The sequence below is a fragment of the Arvicanthis niloticus genome, chromosome 1 (genome assembly GCF_011762505.2).
Source record: "Arvicanthis niloticus isolate mArvNil1 chromosome 1, mArvNil1.pat.X, whole genome shotgun sequence".
In the NCBI taxonomy this organism is placed as follows: Eukaryota; Metazoa; Chordata; class Mammalia; order Rodentia; family Muridae; genus Arvicanthis; species Arvicanthis niloticus.
Genome location: NC_047658.1, coordinates 54,786,675 through 54,806,740, shown reverse-complemented (window position 1 = coordinate 54,806,740; position 20,066 = coordinate 54,786,675).

Here is a 20,066-nt window from a genome sequence, read left to right as displayed (position 1 = left end):
CTAATCTTTTGAATAACAAAAGGCTAATTAATATTAAGCTCTTTTCAGTAGCAATGAACATTCTTAGCACCCTTCCATGTGCTTTTGGAAAGACCCAACCTCATTTTGGCAGCATTGCTGTTAGAATGCTAAAACCACCAGACAAAACCTGATTGATGGATATTTAACAAAACAGGTGACCTGTACTCTGAAAAATCACCAAATCCTGGAAGACAAAGACACTAAAGATGCATAACAATTAAATGCAGTCTGTGACCCCAGGTTAGAATAATAAACAGTATTGTTGGAATGACTGAACAAATATGGATATGAATTACATAACAGATCAGACTGCTATAGATAAGTTACATTGTTGGAACTAGATTGGTCTAACTTGGTTATAGGGGAGTGCCTTCATTCCATGTATCTAAAATTTACTTGTACCTTACTCTTGAGGTGTTTAGCAATAATATCCACATGTTAGAGAGGATGTGTCTGAAGCAAACCAGAAAGAAGCAGAAAGGTATGAAAAAGAGAAAGGATATTAATGTGGCAAAATACTAAAAAACAAATTGGAAGAAGAACAACACAGAAGATCCTGTTATCTAATTTTGTTTATACTCAATTTTTTCAAGAGGAGGATCTTCCAAGTTGGGTTTCAGGATAAAAATTATGATATTTTACATCTGATAACTTTGAAGTTAAAACCTGTAAATGAGGTACATCCTGGTGAATAGAGAAGGTTGGACATAAAGACTTGCTGAGGTAAGGCTATAGGCATGGTTCTTCCACAGAAGTCCAATGGGCTGCAGGTATTCATGACTGAAAAATAAGTTGGAACATCGCTTTTTGCACTGGCCAACAAAAAACAGATAAAAAGGTAAAAGCCAAAATTTTTTGTAAGTGGCATAGTCTCTGGACCATCAGCCTTAACTAAAAAGTTCCGAATGAACAAAACTGAATATATTCTTCCCTCATAGACTATGAACAGGAAGCAGGCTTGAGAAAATGCTAAGCTTCCAGGGAGGTGTAGTGGTTTGAAAAGGTTTGACCTCCATTGACTCGTGTTTGAATATGCTTGGCCCAGAGAGTGGCACTATTAGGAGGTGTGGCCTTGTTGGAGGAAGTGTATCACAGTCATGCTGGGCTTTGAGACCCTCCTCCTAGCTGCCTGGAAGCCAGTCTTCTGCTCTTTGCCTTTGGAACAAGATGTAGAACTCTCAGCTCCTCCAGCACTATGCCTGACTGCCTGGATTCTGCCATGCTTCCTGTCATGAAGATAATGGAGTGAACCTCAGAACTTGTAAACCAGCCCCAATTAAATGTTGTCCTTTTTAAGAGTTGCCTTGGTCATAGTGGGTGTCTCTTTACAGCAATGGAAACCCTAACTAAGACAGGAAGTCCCATTCTTTTTCACTTGGTTGTTTGTTTTTGATTGTTTGTTTTTGTTTTGTTTTGTGTTTTTGCTTGTTGACTTTGTTTTACTTTGATAGAATCTCTTTTCTCACACAGGTTGGCATCAAAACTATGACAATCTTTCTTTAGCGTCTCACATACTAAGATGATGAGTATGCATTATGATGCCTCGCCAGGGGGAATGGTCTTTAATGATGTCTTCAAAGGAGTTGGAGAAGAATTATCAGAAAGCAAGGGTCTCCTAGAAGTCAGAGAAGAGGTTTTGACAACTATGAGCCTAGAACAAAGAAGAAAAATATTCTCCAGCCCCAGAGAAGAAAGCTCCTTAGTTATGTGTACTATACCTTCAGATTTACTGTGGTATTGCTGTGAGTCAAACTCCTTCTGAATATAGATGTTTGTGGTGTTCTTTGATTTCACAGAACTTTAGATGGCTAGGAAACTTGAGAGAGAAAAGATATAGCAGAAGGTCCTGAACTTTGAGCCCCATGCGGTAGCTGTGTGAAGTCTGCCACAGTTTCTTTTAGAGGAGGGGTGATGCCTGGGAGAGGCTTTAGAAATATCTGCAGATCCTCTTTGTGGGAAAGCTGGACTTCTCTGAAATTCCTTGGGCACATAAAATGTGGGCACAGGCAATTCCAGCTTCTTTTGAATAGAATATTTAACTCTCTCTTGCATACCAGCAAGAATCATCTTTTCTGTGATAACAGAGTCCCTGGTAAAAGTTGTCTCATTAAAGGAAGTAAAGGAATATGAGGGACTTCCCCTTGCCAACAAATCATGACAGATCTGTAAAGTGAGAAAGAAATAGACTGAAGGTTGTCAGACAGAAAGTTCTGAGGTCACTTAGCATTAAGGAATGACTTAGAACCATACTAAGAAATGGTAATGAAGTAGCGTTGTCAAATTAAAAATCTTATATATTGAGATGATTTTTAGACTTCATCAATTATTCATAGTATATTCATAAGGATGATTGTCTAAAATAAAAGTAAAATAAATAACAGCTAGCTCATTCGGGTTGAGAAAATGAAATCAGAAATAAAACGTTCACTTAAAAATAAAGGCAAAGGTGGGGGAATCATGAAATAAAGGATGAAAAACAGCAAAATAGAAGAAACAGCAAACATACTAACATAGAATGGCACTGATAAATACGAATGGGCTGACCTCATTTAAAAAGGCAAAGATAAATTGGAATGGATACAATAAAATTTGACTATAAGATGTTTGCAAACAATATACCTTTAAGAGACAGAAATAAAAGAATAAAAGTGGCATGCCAGATCCTAATAAACCAAAGGAGAGCAGACATAATTTTGTAGACATGCCAACTTTAATCAGACAGCATAGATTTTACACAAAAAGATTCCCTACCCAGTAATAAAAGTTTTAACCCACAAGAAGATAGCTCTTAATATGGGTGTACCAGGGAACAGTTTCAGAAATGGAAAGCTAAACCTATAATGCTTTAGATGAACATGGCAGATTCTCCATTGTAAGAACGACAGAAACGCATCTTCCTTTCTTACTAATAGAAAATTTGAAGACACGTAAGAAAAGTATAATTTTGTTAATCAGTGAGGACCTCTAAAAAAGTTGATGACATTTGGGACTGCAAAGGATGTTTCGACAAAATACACACTGCTGTTGCTGTCCACATCTGTTGCATTTGAGAAGTCAGAACAGATAAAGAAACACATCTCCAAAATATTCGTAAAATTTAAAACATTCATTCTAAGGACTCTTGAGTTAAAGAAGAGAAGTAAACAGAAAGGAGAAAATTAAAGGTCCAAATGTTAACTTTTAAAACCATCTAGAGCTAGACTTAATGGCACAAGCCTTTAATCTCAGCACTCAGGGCGGAGGGAGCAGAGACTGACAGTCTTTATGAGTTTGAGGCCAGCCTAGTCTACAGAGCAAGTTGCAGGACAACCAGGGCTATAGAAAGAAACCTTGTCTGGAAAAACCAACAGGTCAACAAACTAAACGAACAAATACACAAAGAAACAATGTAGCAAGAGAAGCATGCACTCCCTCTGAGCTCTCTCTCCAGCAAAGATTATGGGTTGTTCAGCACTAGATGGGAGGTACATTTCACACCCCTACTGGCAAGAAGCAAAGATCTTCCCAGAAGACGGCAAAAAAATGCATGATCCAGAGGTGGTGAATAATTCCAAGGAAAAGATGTTTCCTGGATACAAGACAATTGTACATCTGAATTCACAGTGACTGGAACAGCACACCTCTGTTGTTCCACTTTGGAGATTCTGTTAGGTAGACTGATGATCCTCTTAGAGCTGTCACCTGTCCCCTCTTTAGGCCCTTAGCATCTGTCTTTATCTGGTGCCTTCATGAGTGTTGCTGGTTATTGGTGAGGCCCAGTACTTCCGGGGGAGTAGAACACGGAGTGTCTTCCATTTGTGCTACCAGGCTGCATTTGTATGTACAGATTCACCAACGTGAAACCACTTAAATTACTGCAATAACCTCACCTTGCTGGTTATATACTACTTTGTCCTGTTTTTGTTTTGAGTTAGGCTCTCTCACTCACACAGGCTGGGATGGGACCCACTGCACTCCCATGCCTCAGCTTCTGGAGTGAAATGACTATATGCTTGAGTTACCATGATTAAATTCACATAGACTTCATAGAATGAATTAGGACTATTTCCTTCCTGTCAGCATTCTAAAATCATATGTGTAAGCTTGGGATGATTTTTCCTGACTGAGTTGGGGCTTATTTATAACCATCTTAGGTGGAGATTCTCTCTGTGCTGAGCTGACTGCCCATTTTATATCTGTGATGCAATGGAAGCTACCAGCCTTTCAGTTTTCAGTTTTATCACTTAGCGTTTTACTAGATCCTTGCCTCATCTTGTATCAGTGTGGACACAATTTGAGAGAGAAAGATACAAAAAGCAACCAGCCAAAACCCAGGCCAAGTTACTAAAGACACAGAGAAGAGAAAAGAAAATTTTCTCTTTTTAAACATTTTAAACAGAAAAACAAAAGAGAACAGTGAAACAATTAAAAATGTCTTTCAGAAGCACTGTGAAGTATGTACTGAGGAAAGAGTGTTAAGTCCATCTTTACAGACTTATGGGATAGATAGGAGTGAGGCCAAGAGACAACCTAACAAACAGAAGCTATAAAATGTTGCTGCAGGTGAGCATGAGGCAGTGGGAGCACAGGGATCATCTTTCTGTGCACAGGCATGTGGAAGCAAACAGTTACCAACAAGGACACATTGTACAAGGAGAAATATGATCAGCTCAGCAAATGCCAAAAAGAATCCTCAGGAGTCAGCCTCAAAGGACTGTTGCTGTTCTCAGCTTACTGGAGACACAGAGAATGCTCTGGACCTTGCAGGGAGAAGGGTTCTGTATAACAAAAGATAAAGCTACATGCAAATACTGTATTTAATTTAAAAATGTTTGTGTGCTTGTCCAACATGAGCAATGAAAAATATATTTAAAGTAAGGACTGTTAAAACACACCTAATTCCTAATTTTATAGAAATCAACACTAAACACTTTTACATGCATATATATATATATATATATATATATATATATATATATATATATATGTGTGTGTGTGTGTGTGTGTGTGTGTATGCATATATATATGTATATATATATATATATATATATATATTCATGTAGGATAAAATATAGATGCATTTTTGTTGACTTTGACTACAAAGACCCATATCTTAGCCCCCAAGACTTGCTGAGAGAAGAATGATGACAGACATGGTTATTGCATCCACTGTCAGTGACCTCATACACTTACATTTCAGAGACAGCAGATCCTATTCCTATACAACCACATTTATCTAATTCTTCACTAGATACAAAACCACATTTCCACAATTTCAACTAAGATATGAAATAAATGTATAATTCTAAGCAAGTTTATATCCAGACTCCTGTATTTTAACTCTGTATAGTGTCATGTATTTAGACATCATGTCAGATGCATATGGAAACTTTATTTACATCATTTTACACGACAGTGTCACATAGATTTGTTCATGTCATCATGAAGGAGCAGAAGCTAGTACTTTACATAATACCATATGTGATGGGTAATTATGTAAGTTGTGGATGTTAACTGATTTGCATACTCTTATCAATATAGTATGTATTTATGTACAGCCTGTTATAATTACCAACATAGCAATGTTCTTAAAACACTAAACACACACTCATGCACTTATGGTGTACTAGGCTGAGACTATTCCTCGATTTGAGTTCTAAAAATCCAGATAAATCTATAGAACTTGGTGTAGATAAAGAAATCCTTACATAATCTGGAGTAGACTCAGAAAAGCTTCTGCATTAGTCTAAAGTCATGGACATATTTACATACTCTTAACACAGTGTAACCAACTTTGTATAATCCATTTTGCAACTATGCCATTTGTAGATGTATTTAGATCAGATAGAGAGATGATAGATAGATAGATAGATAGATAGATAGATAGACAGATAAATGACAAATATATTAACTACTTTTCCATTAATAAGACTTTATGACCAAAGCCACTTATGAAGGAGGAGTTTTTGTTGTTGTTGGTTAATTGGTTGGTTTTGTTGTTGTTATTGTTGTTTGTTTGTTTTTGGTTTTTTTTGACATATGGTTCCAGAGAAATAAGAGTTCATTGTGATGGGAAGTTATGCTGGCAGGAGCAGGAAGCTGAGAGGTGACATCACTTTTACAATCACAAAGCAGAGAAACTGGAAGTAGAGTGAGGTTATATAATCTCAAAGCCTGCCTGGGGGGATATAGTTACTCCAGCATGGCTTTCACCTCCTCAACATCCCCAAACAACACCTTAATAGGGAACCATACCTGTTCAAACTTCTGAGGTCATAGGAATATGTCTTATTAAAACCACCACAAGAGCTATGTCATTGTGTTTTTATATGCATTGATTTATTCAGTTTCATATATTACACGTTACACATATATTTACGAACCGCTAGTGAAGCATTGTGCTGGCTAGCTTTATGTCAACCTGAAACAATTGGAAGAGGGAACCTCACTTTAGAAGATTGACCTGTGGGAAAGCCTGTGGCGCATTTTCTTGATTGGTGGCTGATGTGGGAGGGTCCCCTATAGGCAGCGCCACTCCTGAGCTGGTGGTCTTGGGAGCTATAAGAAAGCACTCTAGACACGCCATGAGAAGCAAGCCAATAAGCGACACCCCTCCATGTCCTCTGTCTCATCTTCTGCCTCCAGGTTCCTGCCCTTCCTTCCTTATATGATGAATTGTTACACGGAACTGAAATAAACCCTTTCTACTCCATGGTTTTAGTCGTGGTGTTTTATTACAGCAATAGAATCCCTAAGACAATTATAGAGATACATCTTACATAATTGAATGATGTAAACCACAGATATATTTATACGCTTACATACATAAATTCATCTAGCAAAATATCCTCAATTATAATTTTAGAATTGGAATCAAAATCCTAATCAGGTATAGATTTTTAAAATCCAGTAAATAATCCTATATAACCACAAAAGCTATGCTAAACAGATTGAAATCTTTTATATAGTCATGAAGAAAAATAGATCATAATACAGATTTGGATCCAAGTTTATAAAGTTAATCCTGTTAAACTCTAAGCCTAACTTTCCATAGACATGAATCTTTACCTTGACTGCTAAACACATCCACACAAACAACCCTGACCAGTCTCTTCTCATCGCCATCTCTGGCTCCCACCTAGTTTAATCTATATGCAGAAGGTATGTAAAAATCACACCCATTATCTATTTACATGTGTAATAAATCAATACCTTTTTATTTCAAACACAAAGATAATATATATCTAGTAAATATATATTTATGTCAATCATAAGTATAGACATGTCCTTAATCATACAAGCATATGCGTACATGCCCCTAATAGGATACAAACACAGACATATCTATCTAAGACTATACTAGTACTATTACTATAAATTACTGTAACTGTTCTTCACTTTTATATTTGCTCAGTTTTAAACATAAACACAGTTTAATGAATATGCATAATTTTGTTCACACATACAAACAGGTTTAGTTTATCTTATGAAGGGAGGAATTTCTTTTGCAATAATTGAATACATTATATATGGTTCCCCCAATTTTTATTCATGTATAAAAATACCTTGCAGATGACTTTTCAAACAAATTGGAGTCATCTAATCCAGTTTCTGGGTGGAGAGTACATTTCTTTCTCATTGTTGTGATTATTAAAGGTGTTATACTAAATCTCTCTGTATGTCAAGTCTTTTATATGGTGGCTTTTGTTCCTAGAGAATGTTTTCCAGGAGTGAATTTTGGGGTCAAAAGCCATTTATTATTTTAGTACATGTTGTCAGAATGCTTTCCAAAAAAGACAGTTTACCTTAGCACCAGAGGTATATGAATCCCTTCACCCCAGGCTCTGCAACACAATACAGAGCTTTTGGATTTATATTTATTCAGCTTGAATATGCCATAGCAGCAGCAGCAGCAGCAGCAGCACTGGAGACTGAACTCAGAGTGTGCTTTGAACGTGTACATTCTATGAGTAAAGTACATTCCTAGCTCTATTTTATGATTCAACTTTGATTTCTCTGATTACGGTTGACCTAAGCTTTGCTAATCTTAGACATTTAGAAAGCTTGCATCATATACTGGAAATGTTTATACTTGCCTCACTTTTTCTATATAGTGTTTTTTGTGTGTCTTGTGTTTCCTAGTTAAGATTATATCAGTATTCACAGTATTAATAGTTAACTTTAAAAACTTGGATATAGCAAAAGAAACCAACAACAGTGTAAAGTAGCAGCCTACAGGATGAAAACAAACTATTTTTTTAACCAGCTAAGCATTTAACAGGGCATTCATATCCAGAACATAAAAAGAGCGGCAAAAAATAAATGTCAAAAAAACAAAGAATCCAATCAAAAAAGAGCTATTAAGCTGGACATAGTTTTCAACCTCTTTAGCCACAAGAGAAATGCAGTAACACTGTTCTCAAATTTTATTTCACCTAGACCTAGTGAGAATGAGCAGATGACTCATTTGGAGGAAGAGGTCTTAGGGGAATCGAAGAGGAAGAGACTAAGGGAATGCACGTGAAAGGAGGGCAGAAGAGAGAAAGAGAGAAAGGACTAGGACTATTAGACCTGTGTGTGTGTGTGTGTGTGTGTGTGTGTGTGTGTGTGAGAGAGAGAGAGAGAGAGAGAGAGAGAGAGAGAGAGAGAGAGAGAGAGAATAACAGTAAGAGAGGAGGAGAGAGGAGGACATCAGAAGGGGATGAATGTAGCACACCATGTGTATGAAGCTATATAAAGAAACCCATTACTTGTATGCTAGCTTGAAAAAGAAAAAGCAAAAGGGCAACTTTATTACATATTTTTTGGTATTGATGCTTTCTCATTTTCTATATCAGTTCTTTGCTTACAACTTTTTACAATGTTACAAAATAGCGATGACTAAGTACCTTGCTTAAATTTTTTCTGGTACTGGCAGTTGGACCCAGGACCTTACATATCCTAGGCAAGCATTCTTACTATAGAGCTATAACCTAAGTTCTTATAGAAATTCTAAAGCAGAGTCTCCCTGATATGTTTGACTAGTCTTGAGCTTAAAGACCTTCTGCTTCAGCCTTCTAAGCAGCTGGGACTGCAAGTGTGCACCAAGCACTCAGTTAACTAACTAACTAACTAACTAACTAACTAACTAATTGTATATGTGTGTGATATATTCATGAGTGTATGCAGGTGCACATGCCCATGTGCACAGGAAGAAGCCAAAAGTGGACAATAGATGTTCTGTTTTATCACTTCCTGCCCTCCTTGTTTATCCTCTTGAGCAGGATCTTTCTAGCAGCCAGCAAGCCCCAGAGACCTTCCTATCCCCACTCATACTCAGTGCCTCAGGCTTGCTCAAAGAGCCCTCTCACCTGATGGTCCATCTCCTCAGCCTCAATTTCTTGACAATTAAAGTTTTTGTAATGATGTACAGAAGATTTGATATTAGCTTAATGTAGAATCATTGTCTTAAAAATACTTTCGTACTATGGCTCTTCAACTTAAAATTTTACTATTGGAAGCCAGGAAGATGACTCATTGAATAAAAGTACTTGCTGCACAAGGCTAATAAGCCTAATTCAAATCTCCAGAACATACATAAAAGCCAGATGTTGTAGCAAAAGCCACTGTAATACCACCATACTGCTAGGAAATAGTGGGAGACAGAGACAGAGGAATCTCTAAAATTTTGAGGGCCACTTGGCCTGGTTTACACATTGGCAAGGAGACTGTCTCTAAAGTGAAGAGCTAAGGATGGACCACTAAACAGCATCCTCTCACTTCCATACATGCTCTGTGACATATACCTTCACACACACACACACACACACACACACACACACACACACACACACACACACGCATGCACACACACATGAACAAACATACACACTCACTTAACTCACACACTGATCATGTAACAATTTCCTCCAGTATAAAACCTTCTGTCTTATAAGGAAGATTTTTATGATGTGGGGTGTTTTCTGCAGGAGAGCCTGTTAAGCTCAAGAAGTAAACAACTCAAAAGCTATAGGAAGTTCTTGAAACTGGCCAAATACAATAGGTATCTCCCTCCTTAGTGCACATGTAAGTGGTAAGGACTGCTGAGACACTCTTAGACCAACCAGGCTGCCCAAAAGAAGCAGAGACTAGTTTAAATGCCTGAAAAGGCTTAGACCTACTGAGCTACCTGCAAAGAATATTCTGCAGCCTACTTAGCTGCCTACAGATTATTCAATGCATCCCAGGTTTTCAGTTGGATGAGCTATCATCCATGCTTGAATGGGTTTTGGGGGTAACAGCTATTTTTGAGTAATCTGTGCTTCTGTAGGTAACTCTTTATCAATACTCCTGTAAGTCTCAATGGTTTGTCAAATTGGAGTTTGGAGACTCCTGTACTTTTGTCTGCCATTGATTCTCTATTTGGGGTCAGTGAATAGTTATTCATGTCTCTCCAGAAATAGTGACACACAGCGACACACACACATTTATTGGGGAGATAAAAAAGATCTAGGGGAGTGTTGTATTTTGTCAAATGCTTTTTCAGCATCTAATGAGATGATCATGTGAGTTTTTTCCTTTGAGTTTGTTTATATAGCAGATTACCTTGATGGATTTCCACATGTTGAACCATCCCTACATCCCTGGGATGAAGCCTACTTGATCTTGGTGAATGGTCATTTTAATATATTCTTGGATTCAGTTTGTGAGAATTTTATTGAGTATTTTTGCTTCAGTATTCATAAGGAAAATTGGTCTGAAGTTCTTTCTTTGTTAGGTATTTGTGTGATTTAGATATCAGTGTAACTGTGGCTTTATAGAACAAATTAGGTAGTGTTCCTTCTGTTTCTAATTTGTGGAATAGTTTGAAGAGTATTGGTATTAGGTCTTCTTTGAAGGTCTGATAGAATCCTGCACTAAAACCATCTGGTCCTGGGCTTTTTTTGGTTGGAAAACTTTTAATGACTGCTGCTATTTCTTCAGGAGTTATAGGACTGTTTAGATGGTTTTTCTTTTGGTGTTTAACTAATTTTTTATCATAAAACTTGTGACAGCAATTAATTATACAGATATGTTTCCTGTCCTTCCACCATCCTCATAGCCTACACCCAAACTCTTTTTATCATGCTGCATTGTCCTTTTGACAAACTACAAAACTCTATTTGAAAATATTTTATTTGAACTTAGACAGATGTAGTTATCAGTGAGCATGATCTACAGGTCTCTCTCTTTCATGTGTAATACTTAAAAGTCTTTACTTTGTGCTGAAAGAATCAGAGCTTGATGGAATAAATGATTTTGGAGTTTCTCCATATTGGTTTGCAGCCAACTGGTCACCATATTGGTTTAGAGCAGTGGTTTTTAACCTCCCTAATGCTACAGTCCTTTAGTATAGTTCCTCATATTGTGGTGACCATCAACCATAAAGGTATTTTTGTTGCTACTCCATAACATATTTTTGCTACTGTTGTGATTCATAATGTAAATATTCGTGTCTTCTGATGGTCTTAGGAGACCCCTGTGGAAGGTTGAGAACCACTGGTTTAGAGTCCTAATGTTAGCTTTGTAAGAAACTTTAAAAACATTCAAATGCTTGGATTACACTCCCTTCCCTCTACTTGGACCAAGTCTGCCATTAAGGAAGTCAGGGCTGTTGCATGAATGCACGCAATGTATAACAATTTGTTCAAGTAAATGCAAGGCAAAACTGTGCACCTGGACAGCTGTGTTTTCTTCTACAAGTGTTCACAGGATATCAAGGTCATATGACATCAGGGTCTCTTACTTCTCCCAAAAGGAAATTATGTTGATCAATCTAACAACTTTACCAAAAACTGATATGTTGCTGAATGTCTTTAACTTATTACTCAGCTGAATAAAGGCTATCTCAAAATTCTCCTGCTTCTGGATTCTGATAATTTTCAAATTTCCTTCAGTTGTGACAAAATATAGACCTTTTGAACAGTGCTTAAATTTATATCTGAATGTTGTTTTATATGTGCACCCTGTGATGCAATTACCCTTATCCATCTTACAAACAAAAACCCCATAACTCATTCAACAAATGTCCTCATTTCTCTCTTTTAAAGCTCCTGACAACCTCCATTCTATTGCCTGGTTCTATTCTATTCTATTGCCTGGTTCTATTCTATTCTATTGCCTGGTTCTATGAGGTTGCCAGCTCTAGGAGCTACATATAAATAGAGTCACTGAGCAGTGGCTTGCTGGAGTGTGACTTATTTCACACAGCACACTGTCCTTAAGGATCACCCACACCATAGCCTGGGTCAACAATCCCTTTGCTTTTAAAGCTGATTACTGTTCCCCTGAGTTCTTCATACCTCAGGGATCATCCATCAGTCAACACATGGACTGCTTCTGCATTTTGAACGTTGTAAACAAAGCTATAAATATGCATCTATTTTTTTCATCTTTTAAAATTCTTTTTCTTGTTTCTATTTTTCTGTATTTCCCTCCTGATCCAGATATTCCAAGGATACTTGTTTAAATCTGTTTGTCCTAGGATTCTACCTTAAAAGAATTAGATTCTATCTCCATTAAGCACACATTTAATTTTTCTTTGATGTATGTAGTACTCTATAATTGCATCCATTCTGTTATTTTTTTCTTCACAAATCTCTTTAGCCTAAGACAGAGTTCTAAGAAGATTTTCTCTCCATCCAGATCAGCTGTGATGCAAACTTTACATTTCACAGTTTAAAGGTGGTTCATACTTTTCCTTTTAAATATTCTCTGATTTGGGTATCCCTTGAAAGTTTATTCTCATCAAGTTTCTTGAGTAACACCAGTCAGTGAACACATTTCCACTCACACTGATTGCACACAAATAGTCAGACTGAGCTCACCACTCACTCTTGTGACAAGGCATAATAGTGACTTGATGAATAGAGCTCTTCTCACTGATACCAAATGCTCCTAAATTGGGAAATAGCAAGAAGGCTGGTGAGCATTTTGATTCAGCAGGGCTTCCTTTGCATTCAAAAGAATTCTTGCTTTCTGTGCTTGCCTGCTATATGATGATGACTTATTTACCTGCTTGGAGGAAGCATTATGAATAGTAAGCTTATAAATCATGCCTCTTACCACTCTCTTATATTCAGGATTTTGTTGGTTTTCCCTTAAGCACTATCTTACTTAAAACCAGGATTCCATTCTCTATTTTTGTGTGTATTTATCCTGATGTATCTTCTGCTGTTCTTTTGATTTCATGCTTTCTTTATAATTTTATATTAAATGTGTTCCTTCAAAACAGTATATAGTTGAATTCTTAACATTACAACCAATGTTTACTTTTAATGAAGGAATTTATCATTTATATTTAGTGCAAAAACCGAGCCATGAGTTTAATTTCTTCCATCTTTTTGTTGGTTACTCACCAAACATCAATGCATTCTATTCTCCCCTTTGCTTATTCTGCTCCTAGGTTTAATCAAACACTGATTCTTTTCTTCATGGCTTTTATATGCAGTACATTTTCCATTCCCCTGCTGTTTAACACCACCAACAGCACCCCTCCTGCTCTCCTGATCATATGCAGACTTTGAGAATGATGAGATATGCTTGACTCAATGACTCCAAATGTCAATCTGAAACTGTGCTTCTCAAGGTGACTGACTCAGATGAATGATGACCAAAAACATGGCACACATGGGAGTAAACAAAAAGAAAGCAGTCTTCATTAAGAAAATTCAAGGAAAAGTGAGCAAAGCTCTCAAGGGTAAGGGGACCAAGAGATGTGAACAACACTATGGTAGAAGCATTTTATTGGACATATTAAAGTAACAGGCAAGACTATGACAATTCTATTTAGGTTGACTAATTCTTTGCGCACAGCATGGATTGAGCCAATGGGAGAGCAGGCATAGTCCTGTCATGTCCTCCTGACCCAACCATGAAGAAGCATCACATACTGTTCATGCTTTTCTCACAGGATTAGGATGTTGCCACATGTTGATGCCCCTATTTTCGTCTTTGACTTCTGCATTATTGGCCATTGACCTTGCCTGGCATTCTGGCTGTTAGCCCTGGATGGCACTGCTAGCCTTTGGTATCACTAGTGTTTCTGTTTTCTGAATTTAGTTGGCATTTTGCTGGCTATTAACTAAACTATACTGTCCTCATTCTGTTTATGTGGTCAGCTTGCAGTCCTGCCATGGACCTCTTTCTCTTTTATTATATACAGAGAGCCAAGAAAGAAAGAAAGAAAGAAAGAAAGAAAGAAAGAAAGAAAGAAAGAAAGAAAGAAAGGAAGGAAGGAAGGACATTGTTTTAAAAAGTGAACTCCAGTAATGATGGTATTGTGCTCATGAGTAACAGGCAAAAATAATATTTATAGATTGTTACATGCTTGGTGCTTATTGAATACCTACTTTGTGCCATGGGCTACTGGGATCCTGCAGAAATATTAGTATGCAAGGGCATTAAATGCACTGACCTGAATACTGGTAATGTTTAATGAATAGATTTAACATTTGATCAATTTATTCACTTACTTAAGATGGGTAGCTTACCAAATTCTATCCCAGACATTCTTCTTAGGACCCTCCTAACTATAGACTGAAATGGTTGTCAATAAGTTCTTGAAGTGGGCTCTGTTTTTCAGCAAGCTAAGAAACAAGCAAGCACATTCTCACACCCATGTAATGTGAAAACGTGATCAGGTTCAAGGGACACTAGATCTGATCCATCATCCTACACCAATATTCACCCAGAGTCCCTGGGTGAAGCTGCTTGAAAAGTCTGTGGAAGTACAGAAAAGAAGTCTACAGCTGAGACCTCAGGCCACAGACAAGGAGAGGTGTGGGGACCAGCTGCAGAGGCTGGCAGAAAAACCAGGGAAGGGGGAAAAACTTAGAAGATTGGCAAATGTGAAAGCCATAGAAGTCAGTGCGTCAGGAAACTTGCAGGCAAGTCAGACATGGATGCAGAATAAGCACACACAAGTCCCACAGGACCTGACTAATAACACTAACATGCTTCAAATATGAAAATTCTTCTGTGATGTTTTAAAGCTAGGGCAAGCATGAATATTTAACTTTAAAGAATAAAGGCGACTGCATGCCTGTGGACACAAAGGACTTTTAAGTGTTGTGTGAAAATACTGCTTTCAAATATATGGACCATGCTTTAAAATACCAGTTACACGAAACTAATTCCCAGGAGCAGACTGTCAAGAACAGCCCAGTAAAAAGAGGAGTTACAGCCAAAGGCATGGGAAAAAATATAAAAGAGCTATCAAAGCATCTGGTTCTGGAAAGTTCCTGAAGTATCTACCTAGATTAGTTCACAAAAGAGTTTTATCAGATCCGCAGGGGAGAGAAGTTTTTAACAAACTAATCCGGAACATTGAGGAATATGAAGAATGCCCCAAGCTGGGCGATGGTGGCGCACACCTTTAGTCCCAGCACTTGGGAGGCAGAGGCAGGCAGATTTCTGAGTTCGAGGCCAGCCTGGTCTACAGAGTGAGCTCTAGGACAGCCAGGGCTACACAGAGAAAACCTGTCTCAAAAAAACAAACAAACAAACAAAAAAGAATGTCCCAGTTTGTTGTGTGACATCAGTATAAACATATAGTAAAATAGAAGATAGAAGACAGAATTAAAGAACAAAAGAATCCTAATTATAGCTTACTTTTTAAAGTAAATACAAATGTAACAATCAAAACATTTATTTAGCATTTACCTCAGCAGATAGTTAGAGTAAACACTACTTAGGCACCAACTTTAATCTATCTCAGGACAGCAAAGGAATTTGAACAGTGGAAATTATACCAAAGGCACTTATGACATGAACAGATTAAAAGAGAAGAGAAATCATACCTAGAAGGAAAACATTTGACAATGATTATACTAGCAAAAAGACTAGAAAAAGAAAAAGTCAATAACCTGATGAATCATATTGAATTTCTAAGTCATTGGCCTAAAGTGTAAAGAAGTTTCAGCTGACAACAGTTAAGTCACTCAGAAGCAGCAAGGAATCAGGGCACTGCTTCTCTCCCACTGGTACCTGGCCAGGCACAGGCCATCTGTGTTCGCTCGCTGACCTCTGGATCACAGAGCTGCCTTGCAGAAAGTGCCATGTGCTCTGGTGCCTCCTGATGACTCCTTGTAAAACAGAAGGCTCTTTCCAGAGAATTCTGTCTCATAAGCTAGAATTTCATCTCAAGCCCATTCGTAGACCACATGCTGGTAATAGGAATGAGATCACCATTATTTACTGAGAGGAAATAGGAAAAGGCCTAAGCTACCCAAGGTGGGCGGGAGGAAGTGGGAAGGCAGAGTTTTATGAGTAAGAAAAGTATGCGAGCTAGAGAACCAGCTATCTCTGTGCATGTTCTTTAGAAGGAATTTGAAATAAACACCAGGGCCAGCTAGATGGCTCAATGGGTAAAGGCTTTTGCCACCAAGCCTGAAAACTGGAGTTTGATCCCTAGGACCTACTCTGTAGAGAGAGAACATTTTCCCTGGGTTATCTTCTGACCTCTACATATGCAAGCCATGACATGTGCACAACTCTTTCCACACAATAAATAATTAAGTGTAGCAAAAAGAACCTAATTAGATGGTAGGAAATATACATACCATATGTCTTCCAGTTAGGAATGAGATGGAACACCAGTATTGCTGGTCCTCGGCACAGCTCCTCATTGCTCAGTCATTGTCAGAGCATGAAAGATGCTCTGGACACTAGATTGTATACAGGAAGCACAGTCATCAGCAGCTCTCCAACTCTGCTCCAGAGGAATACAACAATATCAATGAAAACAAAATACCTTGATGTTTACAAGTTGATATTAAAACTAAGAAAATAGCAAGATTTGAGACAGGAGCTTTGTTCAGATGGACAAACTAGAAAGTCTTGAAGAAATACTGGAGTTCCAAGAGTTAGCAGGAAGAACTGGAAAGGATGTACCAAGGCTGTTCCAGGTAGAGGAAAACACTCATAAAGGAAAACTCAAAGGCAAAAAAAAAAAACCCTTGTGATAATAGTTAAGAGTTAATGTCACAAGCATGGGAAGCCAAACTGGTGGATACAGAAAGGCACCAGGTCAAGCTGCCACATGCTGTATGGAGTTCAGATCCTGAGGGTATCAGGTGACCGTCTAGCAACCAAGTAAGAGAGTGACATCATATGCCTTCTAATTCACAGGATTCCCTTCTATTCTCCAGTGACTGTGCTGAATCATCCAAAACAGATGTGAGGACACTAGTGTGGGCAAGTTGCAAAAGTGAGAGAGGTCATGGTCCCTACAAAGACAGGATTCTGTATGTCCCACAGCCCATCATGGAAAACTTAACTCTTCATATCTCTGAATGTGCAGTTTAAGAAACACATTTTTACAGAAGAAATGAAATAAAATGACATCAAAAGGGTGTGTCCAAGGTCAGTGAGACATTTCACTTAGAGGAAGAGGAACCTGTGCTTTGTGCACACACATGTGGTGGGAAAAGATGAGAAGTTAAGCTCAGGTAGTGATTGGGACAAGCCTGGAACAAGCACTGTCATCTTACCCCCAAACAGATCTACCTATTGACTTCCAGAACCATAAATCTCTAACTTTCTAAAGTTTGAAGTTGGTGGATTTTGTAAGTCAGGTTAGTCTGGAACTTACTATGTAGCCAAGATGGCCTTGGACTCATGGCGATGCTCTTGCCTCAGCTTCCTGAGTGTTGGGCTTACAAGTATCTATCACTGTGCCTGGCTTGATCTAGGGGAAGAATGTTTGTTTGTTTGTTTGAAGCCATTACATCTATGTTGCTTCTTTATGTGAATCCTAGGAGTACAAAAAAAGATAGTAAAACTGAGATGGGGAAATACAGTCATTGGTTCGGTAGCCAAATTCATAAAGCTTTTGGTAGACTCACAAATGCAATATGGATTGCCAAAATAAGAAACAAGAGCTATGAACATTGGAAAGAAAGAGATAAACTGTACTTGCAGGAACATAATTATTAGCCAAGACCACACAATAGTCCAATGAAGTCAGTCACTAAAAGCCCTGGCATTTGGACCTTCTTTTGCCATTTCATTTAATGTTCTCTCTTTACTATTAGTGGTCCAGAAGCATATTAGAGCTGTGTGAAAAACCCAAGAAAATAAGAATCTACTTGCTTCTGGAGGTTTAAAATGCAAATGGGCAGGCAAGATGGTTCAGCTGGTATGCAAGCCTTTGATCAAGCCTGATGACCTAAGTTCAATCTGCAGGACACATGATGGAAAGAGAGAATGCACATCTGCAAGCTGTCCTCTGGCCACCACATATACACTTGTGGCATCAATACACCCCCATACATACACAGAGGCACACTAAATACATACATATATATATGCATGCATGCATACATACATATATATACATATATACTTACTTAATATACACATAAAATATTTTCAAAGGCAAAGGAAATGGTAGAAATAACAAGAAGGCAAGAGAAGGAGGAAGAGGAAGAAGGAGAAGGAAAAAGAGAAGGAGGAGGAGGAGGAAGAGGAGGAGAAGGATGAGGAAAAGGAAAAGAAGGAAGAGGAAAAAGAGAAGGAGAAGGAGAAGGAGAAAGAGAAATAAAAGAACTCAACAACAGAAAAGAGGCTTTCATAGATGGCCCACTGCCTCTGGAGATACTTTGTGCTTGGAAAGAAAGATGCTGCCTTTGAAAAAGAAACACTTCCTCATCAGAAGGAGCCTGAGATAACCTCATAGGTCCCTTTGGTTCTTCTCCATACATGGTTCAAAATAACACACTTGTTTGTTATTATAACTTGATAGTATATTTTATTACTAGTGTGTATGTGTGTATTTGTATGTGTGCATGTGTGTGTAAGTGTGTGTATGAGTGTGTGTGTGTGTGTGTTTAAAATATTGACACAGAAAACCTTGTCTTAGCTCCATGTCAGTGAAGATGTCACGATCCCAGCTTATGGAAGAGACACTCTCTTGACCTGAGTATCTAAATGCAGCTTCACACTGTGGTCATTGTTTGTTCTTGGGATTGAACCATGTCCACTGTTGTCTCTTCTCACTCCAGAGCGGCCACAAGAGAAGCCTCACATGCATTCTTATTAACTTTGATCCAATGTTCAGTTTCTTTCCAGAAATGTCTCCCACATATGTTTCCATTTTCTATTTGGACTCAAATTACTCTGTGGCTGTTTTATTCCTAGGTCTTAGGGCAGAACAAAGGAGTCCAAGAGATCACTGGAAACTACTCTACACCTAGCCTTTTGCAGAGGTTTGGTCTGGGCTGTGTTCATGAGCTAGTCAATGTGGGTAAAGCCTTCCAGACCTGTCTTGCAATTACTACTTGCCAGGAAATTGCTTGATCACTAGATACCTTATGTTTGAGATTTACAAGATAAATCTTCTTTTAGAGAGAAAAAGAGAAAGAGAGAGAAAATGTGTGTGTGTGTGTGTGTGTGTGTGTGTGTGTGTGTGTGTCTGTGTGTGTGTGTGTGTGCTTGTGTGAGTATATGTGTGTATGTGTGTTTTCAGTTGGGTTGTGTTTTTTAAGTTTCAAGATATTTACAAGGCATTCTTTACATTGCTCCCAAACATGCAAAAACCTAAATAATAAGTAAATGAACGAATAAATAGATCCCAGACTTTCTCTATAATCTTGTAAAATAAAGATTGCAGCCTCCTGAACAACCTACAACTCTATTCTGCAATGATGTTTTACAATATCTCTGAAATTCTTGGGCCAAGAACGGATTAAGAGCTGCCCTTCAATGCTCTGACACTTCTGCACTGGAAAGCCACCCAAGTGCCAATCTGCAAATTCCCACCCCAGATCAATCTAGACAGGAAGCACTTGGAAGGGAAAACAGATTTCAGTGACCATATGTGCAATTATTACTCACCCACAAGATGACTGAGTAAAGAGACATGTTGGCCTGTCTGATCCCCGATGTGCTGAACCTGGGTAGGCTGAGCACACTGAACCCACACACAGATGCTTGTCCACCTGCCTCAGAACCTAATCCAAAACAATCCATGGAAGGCAGGCTCTAGTAGAAGGCCCAGGGCCAGTACCACAAGGAAAACATAGTGTCATCCAAGCATGTGTGTCCCA